Genomic DNA, 18309 nt, shown 5'->3' on the forward strand with positions numbered 1-18309 from the left:
TCTCTCTCTCTCTCTCTCTCTCTCTCTCTCTCACGTATATTAAAAACTACTCTTTCCCTTTCTCCTCCTCGACCTCTCTACTCTGCCAAAACAAAAACGCTCTCAACACCCAACATGCAGCGCCTTTTCCTTCTTTTTCCCCCGTCACAGTAGCCACCCGTACGTTGAAGGAGGAGGAGGAGGTATAGTAGGTGAAGGTGGAAGGGGGGTGATTATCCTGCTTCGTTCTCTACTTATAATCTACTTTTTATCTACTTTTCCTCTTTGCTGTAGGAGTGAGATTGTGAACGACCGCTTGCGTGTGTGTGTGTGTGTGTGGTGGTGACAGTTTCCTCGTACTGTTGAATGTGGATGGACGTGAGGAATGGAAGCTGGATAGTGGAGCAGATAATGATGATGGAAGCTTGATAATGTTTAGGTGGACGTATGAGAGAGTGGTAGTGTGGAGTTGTATGGAGTAGTGGAGATGGTAATGCTGGTGGTGGTGGTGGTGTGTCTTGGTGTGTGGTGAAAGACTGATGGTTTAAGTTTGCTTTGTCGTTTTTCTTCCTTCTCTCAGGCGTGAATGAGTTCTGGAAACTTGATGGCAGTAGGTGGTGGTGTAGGAGTATTGTTAAAGTTTATGTTCTTGGTGGGTTTAACTTTTTTTTTTACTTCAGTTTCCCTGCCTTAGTCCATTTTCACCCTCATTTCCAGTTATTATTCCGATTTCTATTGGATTTTCTGACTGATTAACGTTGACATTGTCCTCTCTCTCTCTCTCTCTCTCTCTCTCTCTCTCTCTCTCTCTCTCTCTCTCTCTCTCTCTCTCTCTCTCTCTCTCTATACACTTTCATCTCTGCTTCCTATATAAATTTCGCTTGGGTCCTTCCGCTGCCTGATTAAGCCCAAACTCGGAGGAGGGAGAGAGTCCTTTGAATCGAGTGCATGACTGTAACACACTATTACCTCGTAGGGGACTTCAAGGCTCCTGAAAATGGTATTAGAAGAAGGTGAGACGGTGCAGAGGCGTCATAATCCAGACACAGGAGAAGAGATCGTGTTACATGACGAATCAACAAGGGGATGAAAGCACTACGTGGGAGGAACGGAGAAAAGACGAATGGATTATTTATAGTATTATGTGTAAAGGAAAACTGACGAGAAGCCACAGGAATTAAGAAAATGCTTGAGCAGTTACGTGTGAAGACCGAGAGGAAAACCAAAGGATGGAGAATAGATTTGTTTTCTTTTGTTTAATGAAGATTGGTCAAAGGCTGCAAAAAATTGCGAACATAATGTTTGCTTAATTAAAGTTAACAGGAAAAGCATTTTAATCATGTGGGCAATTCATTTAAAGAGGCTTCTTGATAATTCTCTTTTAAGATGGTCCCAAGTTTATTAGAATTTATAGATTGACTGATGGATGAGTGAATGGATCTAAGGCATCATTAATACATGGAAAGATAGAAGGAATATATAAAAAGGAAGAGAGTTCCAGACTTTACCTCCAAAAGGGATAAACAAGTGAATAAGCAAAATACATGCGGAATGTATATGAAAGAAAATAGTATAAGAAAATGCATGAATGTGTCGAGGAAATGGGAGGGAAGAAGGGAACTTATCAAGATACGTGAATGGGCGTAAGGAAAGAAATGAGATAAAATGAAGCGTGAAAAAATATTTGAAAGGAAACCAGTGAGGATAAGATCATAATGCAAAAATAAGATTGAAAAAATGAGATGGACCAAATAACAGATGAATGCATGTGAAGGTGAAGAAACTAATGATGATAGAAAAAAGCTTGATGAAGAAAAAAGCTTGATGAAGAAATGTTATACGAAAGGAAAACAGAAGATAATGATAATGAAAACACTGGAAGGAAAGTGGAAGGAGCAAACCCGAAGGAACAGAAGGACAGATAGGATGAAGAAAAGAAGATGTAAAATGAAAAAAATAGATAGAGATTAGGTGCATGCGCGTTCAGTGAAAGCCAACGCGTGATGACTGAGGCACAGAAAAAAAAGAAAAGAAAAGACGCTAATATTGCTGAGGAAGGAAAACGTGATGGTTAAAAAGAGTAAGAAGAGAGAAAAAAAAGTACTCTTGAAAAAATTAGACCATTACCAAATCATGCAAATCGCCTTTCTCAATTACATTAATGGACACACACACACACACACACACACACACACACACACACACACACACACACACACACACACACACACACACACACACACACACACCTACCTACCTACCTTTAAGAACGAGTATCTGGAGTGTTTATTTTTTATTTCTATTTATTATTTTAAAAGGAGAGTTAAAAGAGAGAGAGAGAGAGAGAGAGAGAGAGAGAGAGAGAGAGAGAGAGAGAGAGAGAGAGAGAGAGAAAACGCAGACCAGCAACCTCCCTCCTCGCCTCCCCTCCTCTCAGCTTCCTCTGAATTCTGACATTACCTTTGTTTCCCGTTGTTATTCGCTCCAAGTTCTCCAATTACTCTCTCCACTCACCCACCTGTCCTACTCCTACTCCGCTCTTACCACCACTCACTCATTAACTCCCTCTCTCTCTCTCTCTCTCTCTCTCTCTCTCTCTCTCTCTCTCTCTCTCTCTCTCTCTCTCTCTCGTTTCTACAGTTTTGTGATAATTTGTTAACAGATTCGTTCAACATTGCGGATAACTTTCTGGTTGGTAATGTTTGTAAGTCACTTGGCTGTTTGCTGACGTAAATTAATTGGCGTTATTTCGTGGGTTTTGTTTCATATATTTCTATGTTCATTTTATCTTACTTATCCTGTTTTGTTAATTTCTTTATTCTGTTGTTTGTATTTTTTTTTTTTTTTTAGTGGTCGAGTCATTATCGTGATTTTTTTCAGTGATGACTTTAATATTACATGCGCTGTGTTGTTTAATTATGATTTATTGCGTAAAAAAAAATATGTATATATATCCAAAACTACACGCACAAGTATTTTCGTTTATTTTTACTTTCTAACGTCATGGGAAGGCAGCAAAGGAATAGAAAATAGAAAAAAAAAGTAACGCGGAATTGCTGCTCCCTAAAAGACATGCAATAGCGGAATGACAGAAAAATACAAAACATTCAGAATTTGTAAGATACAGAAAGAGTCTCCTCGTTCGTACTCCCAGTAATTTGTCAAAGGAAGGGACACACATCACAAATATAACCTTCACGAAAAATAAAAAAAAAAATAAAAATTCTAATCATAATAAATAAGAAATTCATCATTTTATTAAACTTTACCTTTTACTCTAATTTTCAGTCCACATTTCTCAGTAAGTCATAATTTTTTCTGCAGTTTTGCTTGTTAACCCTTTTTTTTACCCAGATACAGAGAGAGAGAGAGAGAGAGAGAGAGAGAGAGAGAGAGAGAGAGAGAGAGAGAGAGAGAGAGAGAGAGAGAGAGACGCAATTAGCACATTCAAACACATGGATTTGCGCCCTGGAATAATGTAGAATGTAGAAATCCAGTTTCACGCTGAGGGATTCGCCTGTATAAATGCAAACGTGAACAAAACTCTTGCGCAGTTTCCCAAAATAATGCTTTTTTATCCATTCTTTTCACCGACATTGACGTATCTTGCCACATTTTGCTGTTTTTATTCGGAATCTCTCTCTCTCTCTCTCTCTCTCTCTCTCTCTCTCTCTCTCTCTCTCTCTCTCTCTCTCTCTCTCTCTCTCTCTCTCTCTCTCTCGATGCCACCTTAGAAGTGCACTAGATGAAAAATAGAAGCGACGAATCATAGCCATAAAGCAATGCCAATATTAATTTTAAGAAAGAAACTGCGACGCTCCCCCTTGCATGTAATGAAGAGGAACGTATTTATAAACACAACACAGGCCCATGTCACCCCCTGGAACATCACATTACGCGGGACTTAGGGGAGAGCAGGGCAAATAAGAGAAGGGGTTCAGAGAGAGAGAGAGAGAGAGAGAGAGAGAGAGAGAGAGAGAGAGAGAGAGAGAGAGAGAGAGAGAGAGAGAGAGAGAGAGAGAGAGAGAGAGAGAGAGAGAGAGAGAGAGAGAGAGAGAGAGAGAGAGAGAGAGAGAGAGAGAGAGAGAGAGAGAGAGAGAGAGAGAGAGAGAGAGAGAGAGAGAGAGAGAGAGAGAGAGAGTTACGCATGACAAAAGGTGAATAAAGTAAAGCTGATGCATCACAGTTCCTCCCAAAACTCAATTTCGAAACTTTTCCTTTTCATCACACACACACACACACACAGAGAGAGAGAGAGAGAGAGAGAGAGAGAGAGAGAGAGAGAGAGAGAGAGAGAGAGAGAGAGAGAGAGAGAGAGAGAGAGAGAGAGAGAGAGAGAGAGAGAGAGAGAGAGAGAGAGAGAGAGAGAGAGAGAGAGAGAGAGAGAGAGAGAGAGAGAGAGAGAGAGAGAGAGAGAGAGAGAGAGAGAGAGAGAGAGAGAGAGAGAGAGAGCCAGCCTAGCATCATTGCAGTCGTAGTAATTAAATTGTCCCAAGGAGGAGGAAGAGAGGAGGAGAAACACAAACGTTCCATCGCTTCCTTCCATGACAACTTCCCCCGCGCCAAAGTTTCCAAGCAGAGGACGTTCACAGGCAACTTTACGCGAACGTGAATGAAGTGCAATTAAAACTCTCCCTTTTTCCTAACTCCTTCCTGCCGCTTCCCCCTCCATTCGTTATAAAAAAGGGTACGAAAGATTAAAATTGTAAAATGCTATTGGTGAACTCGTGTGAATGAACGCCTTTTTTCTCGCCTCTCCTGTCCCTTCTCCTCCTCCTCCACCTGCTCCGGGTCCCAACACTCCGCTAGATTCGATAATTTGCAAGTAGAGTGGCTGTATTTGCTTTCCTACGTTTATAATAGAGTTTTACTGCGCCCTGTGATCTCGTGCGCTGGCAACACTCTCGTTTCTCCCTCTCACGGCCTGCCATCGCCTCGCTCCACGCCAGACACCAGAAATAGCAAACTGGAAATATAATTCAATCAGAAGCCGAAATAAATCTACTTATTCGGGCAATCTCACTAGAGAAGAGATAAATATTGTGCTTTGAATTTGTGTCGCCACTGCAGGATTAGTCTTTATCTTCTTTCGATGATGATAATGATAGGAATGGTAATAATAATGACTGAGGTCCTTCATCGGTGGTCCCTCATCATTTTGAACTCACTCAAGAGCAGTTATTAAGACATTGAAAGGCTTAGCAACTATAAGTTTCTCCCGGCTTATTAATCTGAAGAGTTAGAAAGTGTCTTAGTGTGTGTGTGTGTGTGTGTGTTCTACTTCATTATCACCAAACTTCCCATGAACAACTAAATTATGGTTCTCTCTCTCTCTCTCTCTCTCTCTCTCTCTCTCTCTCTCTCTCTCTCTCTCTCTCTCTCTCTCTCTCTCTCTCTCTCTCTCTCTCTCTCTCTCTCTTATATTAAAGGGACGGCTGCGTAGTACACATGATTTCATAAAATAAATTGCTACAGTTCATCTTAAATTAGTCTCGTTCCTCACACACACACACACACACACACACACACACACACACACACTCACAGGATGACAGCAACAGGTGCTAATTGGAGTTGAGCGATGTCCAGGTGTCACTAGGCTTGGGTCTTTCCTCTCCTTCTTTCCCTTCCTCCCTTCCTCCCTCCCTCCCTTGTTTTTCCCTTCTCCACTCTCATTCATTTTTCTGTTTTTTTCCCCGCTGTTCTTTTCCGTCTTCTTCCATTTTTATTTTCTTGTTTGGTATATTTTTGCATGAGAGAGAGAGAGAGAGAGAGAGAGAGAGAGAGAGAGAGAGAGAGAGAGAGAGAGAGAGAGAGAGAGAGAGCCATGATTATGATGCTTGTCTTGCATACAAATTCTTTTTCATTCCCTCTTCTTTTCCTGTGTGTGTGTGTGTGTGTGTGTGTGTCTTTGTTAGTCTCCATTTCTCGACTCTTTTTTTTCAGTAAAGTTTTGCCTCTCCTTCATAACTCTGTAAATTGCATTCGTGTATAATGTAGAAGAGGCAACGGCAGTGCGAGGATTGGACACGTAAGCTATGTGCGTGTTTGTGTGTGTGTGTGTGTAGGTCAGTGGGTGGGTGGATGCGTTTGTCTGACTGTCTTTTGCCTGACCCTTTCTCTGCTCCTCTGTGTACAAGCCATTCTTTCCTTTCATTCACGCTCTAATTCTTACCAAAGGACATTTATCTCTCACTCAACATGGATCCGCACCACTCCAGTCATGATATTCACACCCACACCCACCGAACACGAATGACTTGTACCCACAACAGTGTACCCGAACAAATCCATTCATTGACTCACACTGATCCGGTGACACATCTGCACCCAGTCATTTCCCATCACTGACTCACTTGACAGCATACACGCTACCTAGGTTCAGTTAAGACGCATTCACCTCTCTTTCTGGCGATGAGTCCCACATACGCATCCCACAGTGAACGCCCCGGTGGCTCCCCTCTCCCCGCAGTTACTCACGCTCTCTGATGACTCTTGCCGCAGTAGGGAGTCCTGTCGCAATTAAGTGAATGGATAATACTGTCAACAACGGTGCCTCTCCAACGAGACCTCTTCCTTTGCAATTCTGCCTTCCTACACAGTTTAATTTCAGGAAACGGATTGGCCTCTCTCTCTCTCTCTCTCTCTCTCTCTCTCTCTCTCTCTCTCTCTCTCTCTCTCTCTCTCTCTCTCTCTCTCTCTCCTTCACGTTTTCTTACAGATATAGGATTCTGCTAAAGTCTTCCGTTCTTCGGGGTAAAAAGTAATATGTATATTCTATATTTATAAAAGAGGAAATCCAATATCGGAGCGATGCAGTGGTAATGGACGGAGTTAATTAACTTTGACCTGCCGATGTCGTGGTCTGAGTTTGGTATCGCTTGGTGTGTGTGTGTGTGTGTGTGTGTGTGTGTGTGTGTTCATATACATATCCTATGAATATGTTCACATGAACCCACTAACCGTGTGAACTGTTAGTGTGTGTGTGTGTGTGTGTGTGTGTGTGTGTGTGTGTGTGTGTGTGTGTGTACTTGCGCGCGCGTGTGCCTTTGTGGGGTGCAGCTAAGGGCCACATCAATACACCACCATCACCACCGCCACAATATCCCACCATCCGATACCAAGTCAATAGTTCCCCAATTCTATAAGTTCCCTATCCTGTTGCCATTTTTTTCCTTTCACCTTCCCTTTAACCTTCCTTTCGCTTTCCACTTCGCGGGTTTCTACTTTATGCGTTTCTTTTCGATGATGAGTCAGTGAACCTTGAGACGCAGGTGTGGAGGGGCTGCTGTGCGCTTTTCCACGCCAGGGTACACCACCACCACCACTGCTGCTGCTGCTACTAATGCTTCAGCTGCTTCTCGTTAATTTGCAAGATGAAATATGGAGGAGTTTTGGGAGATGTGACACGTCGTACCTTTCCTACCTTGTTATTCTTCACACTAACTCACTCCTGCTCTTGACGCATTATGGTGCTTGCCTTGTGGTGTTTATGGCTTGAGGTCATTTACGTCTCCTATAGCCCAACCTGACGTGTTACCTGCCAGGTTTTTATTGATTATTTATTCGCCCCGTTTGTTTCGAGATACGTGTGTGATTCAGACAAACGAGAGAGTGACAGGGACGGGCACAGTAGTGGTTCACGCCTCGGTGTTGTGATGAAGTGCCTGTGTGTGAGTTAAAGGTGTTGGTGTATGCGTGGTGTATGTAGTATGCTAGCTCTCCTTCCCTTCTTCCTTCCATTCCTTCCTCTGTTCCTGCTTCCCATCCACCCTCCTTCCTGTCTCATTGTGGTCGTGCCTATCTGCGCGCGCCAACCTATTCACCCATCCACAGACAGACGCACATAAAAAATAGTGATATACGCAGGTTTTGCTGATTTTTGTTACGCAATGGCCATCAATGTACAAAACACCTGACATGTGGGATTGAACATATCACAAAGCGGTTATAGAATATTAGTAATAAAACTATGACGTTGACCCCAGCGACCGGGTTAAAATTATGATCAACACCCACACACACACACATACACACACACACACATACACAAACACGTATACAAATAAGAGAAGGCGGGGGGAGGGAGAGGGGGAGCAAGTACTATCACATAACACTTTCATCATATTTTTGCTTTCAGCTTGGCATTAGATAAAAAGAAAATATAAATGCAGATTTCAGTTGCAGCGTTGCATTAATACTGGACAAATTTCACTGCCATTGCATTTTTTTCTTTCTTTTTATTTGTTATTTTTTTTGTGACGGTGTTGATTGCAGCGGAGACGAGTCATGAGTGGAAGAATCGTTCAGTTCGTACAGGCGTGAGGGAGAACGATGGGAGAGTAATAGGTGGACATTAAAGCTTAGATTAATTCATTAAGTTCTCTAAGTTCCTCCTCCTCCTCCTCCTCCTCCTCCCGTCCTCATTTCTCTAACTGACAACAGATCCCGCAGACACACATCAAATCTAGCATGTTTCCAAAGACTGGTGGGTGAAGGAAGCGTTAACATTCATCTTATAGGAGACAACTAACGGAAATGGTCACCGATCTCCCATGAAGCTTCTCCTTTATGGCTTGATTTTCGCTGACGTGACGGTTTCTTGAGGCGAGGCGGCCGGTGGGTGAGCGTCTTCTCTCTGGGTCGGTGCCGTGACCCAGGCAAGGACGAGAGACGGTGGTATGAAGAACACGTCCATCTGCTGCAATATTAAGGCGAGAGATCAGGAACCTCAGTGCAGGGGTGTATGGGGACGTATGCACCTAGGGGACGGAGACGATGAGGAGGGATGGAAAATTGAGTAGGAGGACGGAAAATGTTCGGGTGAAGGCAGGGGAGGCAGGAGTGCGTGGGGTGAAGGATGGATGAGAGGAAGGTTTTTGCCAAGGTGAAGGAGGAAGGGTGAGGGCAGGGCGAGGAGGAATGAAGGTGGAAGAGGAGGAAGATTGTGAGCCATGGGCCGCTGGGGGTTGAGGTGGAAGAGTGAGGGGAGGGTTCGTTGCGTGGTCTAGGGTGGGTGGAGAAAAAGAGAAAGAGAGAAAGGATCACTGACTTTTCTCCCTTCCTTCCTTCCTTCCTTCCTTCCCTCCACTTTTCAGGGCGTCGCCTTCGCTGCCATCACGTCCCTCACCGCGCCACGCATGACGCGGCGCCGCCTCCACTTTCCCGCAGCATTCATAAATTTCATAATCCGCTCCGTACTCTTTTCAAAATGGAACCCCGCGGAGGAGGAGTATGCAAATTTGCCATGTCATAAGTAAGGCAATGGCGAAAAAAAAGGTGAGGATGCTGGGAAAAGTCTTATCTCTACTCAGAGGACCGACCAAATTTTGAGGTTATCAACGTGGGCGGAGGCGAAGGCAACGTGGGTGGAGGAATAGGAAGTGGAGGAGGAGGAAGAGAAGGAGGGAGAAGACCTGAGTTCGTCCGTCACAGCCAGTTGGGGAGATAATTAGAATCCTCTCGGGCGGCTTCGCACCGCGGCGCGTGTAGAGGAACTCCCGTAAATTTGGTGAAAGAGAACTCTGACGAAGGAACTGAAAAAGAGGTGGAGAGGGAGGACAAGGAGGAGGCGGGAATGGAGGGCAAATAGGAATCGAAGAACGGGGACTTGCATGGGTACACACACACACACACACACACACACACACACACACACCCAAAGGATTGCTGTGGCGTGGTGCGAAACGGTTGTTTCCATGACGCGAACGGAAGTGGCCCCAGGCAGCAGTGAGCGGCGTGACGGCGTGGGGTTGTTTGCCTCCCTTCCCTCTCCCCTTCCTCTCCGCTGAAAATAAGTTGACTGTGAAGAAAAATATCCGTTAAAACAACAAAAGAAAACTTTTTACTGACATGAAAATCGTTTTAATCGTTTTTTGTCACTCTGAAAGTGAGAACGCTGAGGCAAGTGTTTCAACACCCAATTTGAGGACGAAACACTTTTATTTTCCCTTTCCGTTGTTAAGGACGTGTTGCCTTGAGGGACGGCCGGCGCCGACTGTTTGTTTGCTTCATTGTTCGTGTCTTGTGTGTGGATCACGTTTTGAATGTGCCGTATTGGAAAGCTGACGAAACATTCATCAATGTTGATTAATAGCAGCTGTGTCTTTCAGCTGACAGATTAATGCGTGTATCGAAAGGCGAGTTAGCGGAGTCTGTTTGAATAAAGTGATTAATAACTAGTCAGAAGGCAGCGGCGAGGCAGCGTGTTCGCCACCGATGAGGCGACTTCATCCTCGTTCCGTGAAGAATCTGGGTGACCCTGTCCTCTCATTATCAGAAAGTACTGTTGTAGAACAAGGAAGGAGAACGACAGGGCAAGGCGTAAACGAAATCCAAACTATTGCATGCGATGCTCTCCTGGAGCGAGGAGCAGGCGCGGTACCGGAGCCTAGAGCTAGGCTTCAAGAGGAACACTCAGGAGCCACGATGGTTTCTTCAAAATACAGTTAACCGATAATTATGATTAATCAGGAACCTAATGGGCCGGCAGCTGGGTAGCGAATAATGAATGCCACTATCATCAGTTCAATGCCAGTTATTGTCACGCCTTCTGGCAACACCCGCCTGTGTACAGAATGAAGCTTCTCACTGTCATATCGTCGCTGGCCACAACAGACTTTTGATGTGCCCAGATAGCCAGTCAAGAGGGTTACGTGATGGAGATAGCACATCACACAATAATCATACAGTCGTGAAATTTTTTGAAGTGTCCCATGCTCAGGTAGAGATAACATATCACCCCATGTTCAGTGCCACTCATCAGTCACTTCTGCATAAAGGAGAATCCACAAGATAATGCGTGAAACAGAGGAGTCACACAGCCACGCACGCTTCCTGTTACTGACTGGGGTCCATGAGTGAGCAGGTTCCCCAACTCTGTGGTACTCGGGTCCATGAGTGAGCAGGTTCCCCAACTCTGTGGTACTCATGACTGAAGACTGTCAAGTGATTGTGTGAGGCGGAGAAGAAATGTACTGTTGAATTACGAATGGCACAGCACCGCGCATTGAAATATATATTGATAATAGTGGTGGTGGTGGTGATGGTGGAAGAGGAATTTGTAATGAGAAGAATGACCATGAAAATGATGATGACAATAATAATAGTAATAATAATAATAATAATAATAATAATAATAATAATCCTATGAAGCTTAACTTGAATATAAAGCAAATAAGAAAAGTCCACACACAAAAATATCTCTTCCCACGTCGCCCTGACAAGTGACGCGGGTAAGCCCACACCCGCAGCTGCCGTGAATTTTACTTACTCCAAATATTTCTGTCTTGGATGCGGAGAAGAAAATCTGCTTAAAGAAATTATCTGGGATGCCAGTTGGCTGTCGGATTCTTCGGAGGGCTGAGAGCATGACTGCACCGTGCTTGACCTGGTCGTGGGTAGAGGCACTCAACACTCAACACCCAGCACTCACTCAGCACCCAACACACGCGGGGGAGAAAATAGCAACTAACACTAAGCGCACGTTGCCCAGCACTGAAGAACACTTGGAAATGTAACCAGCAAGGCGACATTACACGGGAATCATTCAGAAGACGTCGTAATACCTCTTACTCTCCCTGCTACTGTACGCATTTCCTTTCCTCAGCACTGGTAGGCGACGTAGCGGGACGCACCAGCAGGAGGCTCCGAGGTGAGGCTGCCAAGATTATGAGGCGTGGCTCCGGGAATCGAGTGACGGGTGAACTGTTTTGGTACATTCTTCTAGTCATAAGGTAGTCTTTCTTTTGAAGTAGAAAGAGAAAAGAAAGAGATAGAAGGAGTAAAAGTTGTATATTAGGAATGTTTCTACTTGGAAGCTTTCATTGGAGTGAACGACAGTCATGACGGCCATCCACCCGCCTACCGCCCATTCTTGCTCCTGGACACATACTTCTTAGGCGCGACCTTGCCCAGACAAGTGCTGCGTCGGACTTGAAAACTTTCTCCGGTTCAGGTCTGTTGACGTGGGAGAGGGTGGTGATGGGCATGGGGAGAAGGAGAGAGCAGGGAGGAAAGAGGGGAAGCTGAGGGCATGGGGGGATCGTCCTAGACTTCACTTTGATATATCTTCCGCCCTTTATCACGGGGCAGATCAGCCAGGAGGGAGGTGGCAGATGACCCCTCGGAAGGAAAAAGAACGGAGAGAGAGAGAGAGAGAGAGAGAGAGAGAGAGAGAGAGAGAGAGAGAGAGAGAGAGACGAGAGAGACGAGAGAGACGAGAGAGAGAGAGAGACTCCAGGATCAGAATCTTTTACGTCTGTTGGAATTGGCAACTTCAATAATTTTAATGCTGTTCGCTGCTGCTGAATGGAAAGTTTAGTAGGTCACTTTAAAGGGGGAAAATAGCCTCTTACGACTGTGAGGACTTTGGTAGAGATGAGAGCCTTTCTGCAGGACTGACTTGGGTGAGTGCTGTAGGAGATAAAAACATTTTGTGGAGGACGTTTAGCGGGACCACGTTAGGGCGACTCAGGGTAGCTGGGGGTCGAAGAGGAGGACAGAGAAGGAGCAGGAGGAGGAGGAGGAGGAGGTGGTGGAAGAAAGAGAAGAGGAGGTCGAAGGACGCGCAGGATATCGCTGGACGAGGAGGAAGATTACATTTGGACTCGTTGTCTTAATCCGAGCTGGGCAAGATTGGTGGCTGTGTGACTGTGGCTTATCTCTCTCTCTTTCTCTCTTCTCCAAGCACCCTGTCTTTCCACACACACACACACACACACACACACACACACACATACACACACACACACACACACAAGATGCACAAACAAGCACTTGGTATGCACGCACAAGCTCCGCGGTGCTCCAGGATAGCCTCCTCTCTTTATCTGACCCACATTACACCAGCCTTAACTCTGCGGCGACTAAGTACTCATTAACATGCATAGTCTGCCTCCTCCTCCTCCTCCAGCCAGCCAGCCAGCCAGCCAGCCTCCCAGCGCTGCACATGCACTTAAGAGTTTTTCACCCGCCGAGTTAGTTATGGTGCCACAAAATTATCAGGAGATGTAAATATTTACCCTGACACTGCGCGAACACACACACATACACACTTTAATATTATTCACATTTCTTATAGTAACGTTACCTTATTTGTACCTTATATTGTTGTTATGTTATATTATCATCATGAATATTACACACACACACACACACACACACAAACAAAAAAAAATTAAATACGTACATAGAAAACTTTCTGAGTGACCGGCACAGGAAAAAACAAAAACTTGTGCATTATGAAGCTCATCTCAGTATGATGATGAAGCTTTACTTGTACGCTTAAATAAACCAGGAAAAGCGATGCATATTTAAGTGAATTCCCTGCAGAGCTGAAATGAAGTATCAAAGCCTTCACTATGATTATTCAAGTATTCTATTATTAGTATTCTAGCAATTAGCATTCTAATAACACATGCATAAAATCTGCACTGAAGGCTTAACGAACGGAAAAAAATTAAGTTTCCATACTGTTCATCACGTAATTTGTTTATAAAATTCATGCAACGTGAATTATTATTAAACTACCATTCTTTCCTGGAATAATGGCTAAATTAATAGTATTGTTTAAGTGTCATTTCATTTCACTCATAACGGCACCAAAACAAACTGCATTTAAATAAGCATACAGTTAGTCGACCATGCAATAGTTCACAGGGCTTTCAATATACGCACGTACACTGAACTGAAAGCATATCCGTCTAAAAATGACTCACAGGAATAAACGCTTAACTTGAGCACCGCGCGTCCTCTTCTACGGCTTGATTTCCGCGTCACTCCACTGAGGCTGTGTGTGTGTGTGTGTGTGTGGAGAAGGGTAGTGAAATGGAGAGATAAGAGGTGCACTGAGAGAGAGAGAGAGAGAGAGAGAGAGAGAGAGAGAGAGAGAGAGAGAGAGAGAGAGAGAGAGAGAGAGAGAGAGAGAGAGAGAGAGAGAGAGAGAGAGAGAGAGAGAGAGAGAGAGAGAGAGAGAGAGAGAGAGAGAGAGAGAGAGAGAGAGAGAGAGAGAGAGAGAGAGAGAGAGAGAGACAGAGAGAGAGACAGAGAGACAGAGAGAGAAATGAAATATAGAAGTGAGTGGTACAACGCAAGGATGGAGAAGCAAAGGAGTGAAGGAAGATGACAAATGAAAAGAGAGAGACAATTAGAATCGCAAACGTGAAATGTACCTGAGAGAGAGAGAGAGAGAGAGAGAGAGAGAGAGAGAGAGAGAGAGAGAGAGAGAGAGAGAGAGAGAGAGAGAGAGAGAGAGAGACGAAAAGTAGTGAAAAACGCCCGATAATCCAAAGGGAAAGTTCACCAAACCGTTGCGCACGTCTGGGAAGGTTTTGCTCAGTGACGGAGCTCTAGCACGCCACAGACGCGGTGAGGTATTGCTTGGCAGCCTCCAGGCACTCAATGGGAAAACCGAGACGCGAACTTCTAAATAAAAAATACGGTATTCTATCCTATTTTGATCACTTGTTTTTGAATGGCATGTTTGATAGCGGGAAAATGGGATGGAAAATAAATACTTTGACATAATAGAAAAAGAGAATGAAAAAATGAGCTGTTGTTGATTTTTTTTTTCTTCTTTGCTGCGTGAAAAACACTTACTAACAAGCATTGGGAGTTGAATGTGCGAGGCTAAAAGTGCTGTTTTTACTGTTCTGATATTTATACCAAGGAAGGAGACGCTCACGTGACACGGATGGCAGTGAAAGATATTGTTTTCAGAATTATTATACTTATCGCAGTGAAGAGGAAGGTCACGCTCCGAGACATTTTGCTGCACCTCACCAGAAAACAGCAAAGGAAGTGAAAAATTGTTCAAGGATTTCCTCAGCTTGCCTGGTCGTCATTTATATTCGAGAAGACCGACAGCGTAGGGGGAAGGGGACGCACGTGACTCCCCGCCTTGTGTTGAGGCTCCAACCCTCGATATGTTGCATGCCTGTGGTGGGATTTCCTCGTGCTCTTTGTAACGTCTTTATCTTTTATCTCGCATTTGCTGCCTGCCCTCGGGAGTTTTGAGAAGTGAATTCGAACGGTTTGGATTCGTGTATAGTCTTGATTCCTAAATATCAACGGTGACATTTCTGTACCTGTTGTGACGACTTGTATTGCTTCATATGCGCTATTTCATTCTGTAACGTGGCCGACTGTCGCTAATTAACAATGAACCTTTTAATGAAGTTAGCCGAAATATGTGTATTTATTTGTATTTGTCTGTTTGTCTATACCATCTCAGAGTCATTAACTGGGGTCATTGAAAATTTGTGTAAGTTTTTGACCTTGAGACAGGGAACCATTGATTAGATTTTGACACCGATCCGGATACTTAAACGAATCTTGGTTTATTTTTACTTCCTCGGGATTCTGCTTCATGTGTTTCCTCCCTTACGGATTTTCTTTGGGAGGAGTTCTCGTCAGGTGGTGGCGGAGATGTGCCCGCTCTGAGTGTCTTCTAGGTGTGCCTGTACTTATCAATTTGCTGGGCACGATCGCGAGGGGCATTGTATATTAAAAGTTCTGAAGGAGTTTGGAAAAAAAAATTTACTCTAATGCTTCGCTTTTGACGATATAGCTTTCTATGCAGTAAAAATGCCGACTAGTTTGGGAAAAAAAGATTAATAATATTTTTTTCTTTTTACGTAACTGCAATTTTGTGTAATAAAAATGTTGAATGGCTAGCAAAAATACCTTTAATATCGCAGTTGCATCGTATATCTTGTTGTATGACTTTAAAGGGACACTAACCTTCAAATTATGTTTTCTTACACAAAACACATCATCATCCGAGGCTGAATGATTGTGTAAACTTTTCCAGTGCAATCAAGGGTCTAGAGTGAAAAAGCACCTCTCTCTCTCTCTCTCTCTCTCTCTCTCTCTCTCTCTCTCTCTCTCTCTCTCTCTCTCTCTCTCTCTCTCTCTCTCTCTCTCTCTCTCTCTCTCTCTCTCTCTCTCTCTCTCTCTCTCTCTCTCTCTCTCTCTCTCTCTCTCTCTCTCTCTCTCTATATCTATCTATCTCTATCTATCTATCTATCTATCTCGTGTGTTGTTACCGTATCTCATTTTCTCTTCTTTTCTCAGGTATGTCACTGCAGCCCATCACCTCCTGCCAGTCCTGCCCTCGCGCGCACGATTACCAAGGCGGCTCAGTTGGTGAAGTAATGGGTTAGTTTCTTCAACAGTTTCTTAGGTAGTTTGATTAAGGATGTGGGATTTTTGACAGTTTGCCGTTTCTGTATGTCTTTTTGTTTTATCTGTCGATCTGTTTCTCTCTTTTTCATGTCCATTTATTTGTTTATTTTTTTGTCTGTCTATCGATCTATTTATCTATCTGTCTGTGTCTATGTATGTGTCTGTATCTATCCGTCTTGTTCTAGTTGTCTACCTGTCTATCTGTATATATATCTAGCAATCTTTGTTTGTGTGTCTACTTGCACATTAGCTTTTTGATCTGGCTGTCTGTCAGTCTGTATACTTATCTATCCTATCTACGTATCTATTTGATCAAACAATTTATCTATTGGGTGTGTCCTTGGTGGCTGTAGTCCTTTTTCTCCTACTCCAAACACCTCCCGACCGTCTGTACAATCTCTCCACCCTGCCCCGCGTCGCCTCCACCCAAGCCTGCTCCTCCCGCTTGTCCTGCCCTGCCTCACTCCTGCCTTCTATTAGTCCTCTTCTCTCTCTTTCTCTCTGTCTCTGTCTCCGATTTCTGTCCCTCACGTACTGGATTTTTTTATTTTTTTTTTATTTTTCCTCCCCTTCGTCTTTTTTAATTATGGACATACACTTTATTTTATTTATTTTCTTTCATTCTCCTCTCCGCTGCTTCTTCTTTTTCTTCCTCTGTGATTTGTAAAATATTTTGATTCCGTGATATTTTTTGTAGGGTAATACATTTATTTTATTTTTTATTTTTTTTAGTTTGTTAATTTAATTCATTAATTTATTTACTTGTTCAATCAGTCATACATTTGTCAGCTCATATGTTCATTAATTAATTCATTCGCTTATTTAATCTTTCGCTCACTTATTCATTTATATATTTACAAACCAGTTCATTCGCTGTTCGTTCATTTATTGACTCAGTCTGCCAGTCAACCAGTCAACATGTCTCTGTCAGTCAGTCAATCAGGCGGTCGCTCCTCCACTCACTCACACACACTCTCTCTCATTTTAAAGTCATAAGCGAGGTATCAACATTACTATGCACTGAAAGCGTTTTTAACGTCCCGGAAACACGATCGAGGCTTCAATATTTACACAAAATTCTCGTGTTACATGTTTTATTGAGCAAATGACAAAGTTTTATTGAATGACACAGTTGCATTTATCAGTCCTGCTTATCATCGTCATTATCATCGTCATTATTAGCAATCATCAGTACAATAGTCAAAAACTCCCCAAAACCAATTTTTTTTCCTCCGTTTTTTCCACTTGGTCGTCTGTTCTGATTTCATTCTTACTCTTGTTGGGTTAAAAATAGTCCAGTAAGACAGCGGCATCCTATTAGCTGCAGTGGTTGCCTCGTTACTGCGCTGCATTGCTTTAATTTGAGATGGCTCCCGATGTACATGTACTTCACTGCACGTGGGTACCAGCCTGCCCCGTGAGTGTCATGGACTTCCGCCACACACTGCGTCGCTGAATTTATTGCCTTGTGATCGTATTTTACTCAGTGGTCGGCATTCAGGTGCATGTGGTAGTGTTTTTCTGATTTATTTTTTTTCGTCCGTGTGATTTTTTTTTTTTCTTTCCTCTGCCATGAACTATTTTACGAGAAAAGTACGAGTATCAAGACACCTCCAGAACTACATAGATTCGCCAACCGATTGGGAAACTTTTTCTTTTGTTTTGTGGTATTGGCAATCAAGCGGACTTTTTTTTTCTCTTTCTCTCTTCCTTTCTTTTTCTTTTTTTTTTCTTCGTACTTTTAACCTTTGGCGATTCTCCTTCATGAGTGTAAGAGGAAAAAAAATGGTACTATTGGGCATAAATGGAATCAAAACCCCTCTTTGATTCCTGAAAGTGTGTCTGTTTCTCCTCCCTTTACGATCATCACCTGGGAGTATACATATTTTGAGCGTAACGAATTGCAGTGTCCATAATTTCGCGAATAGTGTTACCATTGCTTACGTGGTATTGAAAATTGATGTCTTCCTCGGTTCTTGCCTGTTCTTCTGCTAACAACAATGACTCTACTTACTGCAGGCTACAGTTACTACAGGCTGTGGAAATTTGAGCCATTCTGTAATTCCTGTCCTATCAGTGGTGCCTGTAAACATGTACCCAAGACTTACAACAGGCTGTTTCATTCGGTTCCAGGGAAAGCCACAA

General features: G+C 43.5%; 1 long non-coding RNA gene across 1 annotated transcript in view; it reads left to right on the plus strand.

Annotated features, from left to right (window-relative positions):
- The window catches only part of LOC135114007 (uncharacterized), a 47627-nt gene that overhangs the window by 9713 nt on the left and 19605 nt on the right, over window positions 1-18309 (plus strand). The window contains exon 2 of the long non-coding RNA XR_010275173.1: window positions 16054-16137. This is a non-coding gene — a long non-coding RNA (uncharacterized LOC135114007). The remainder of the gene's footprint in view (window positions 1-16053; window positions 16138-18309) is intronic.

Source organism: Scylla paramamosain, chromosome 27 (assembly GCF_035594125.1).
Source record: "Scylla paramamosain isolate STU-SP2022 chromosome 27, ASM3559412v1, whole genome shotgun sequence".
NCBI lineage: Eukaryota > Metazoa > Arthropoda > Malacostraca > Decapoda > Portunidae > Scylla > Scylla paramamosain.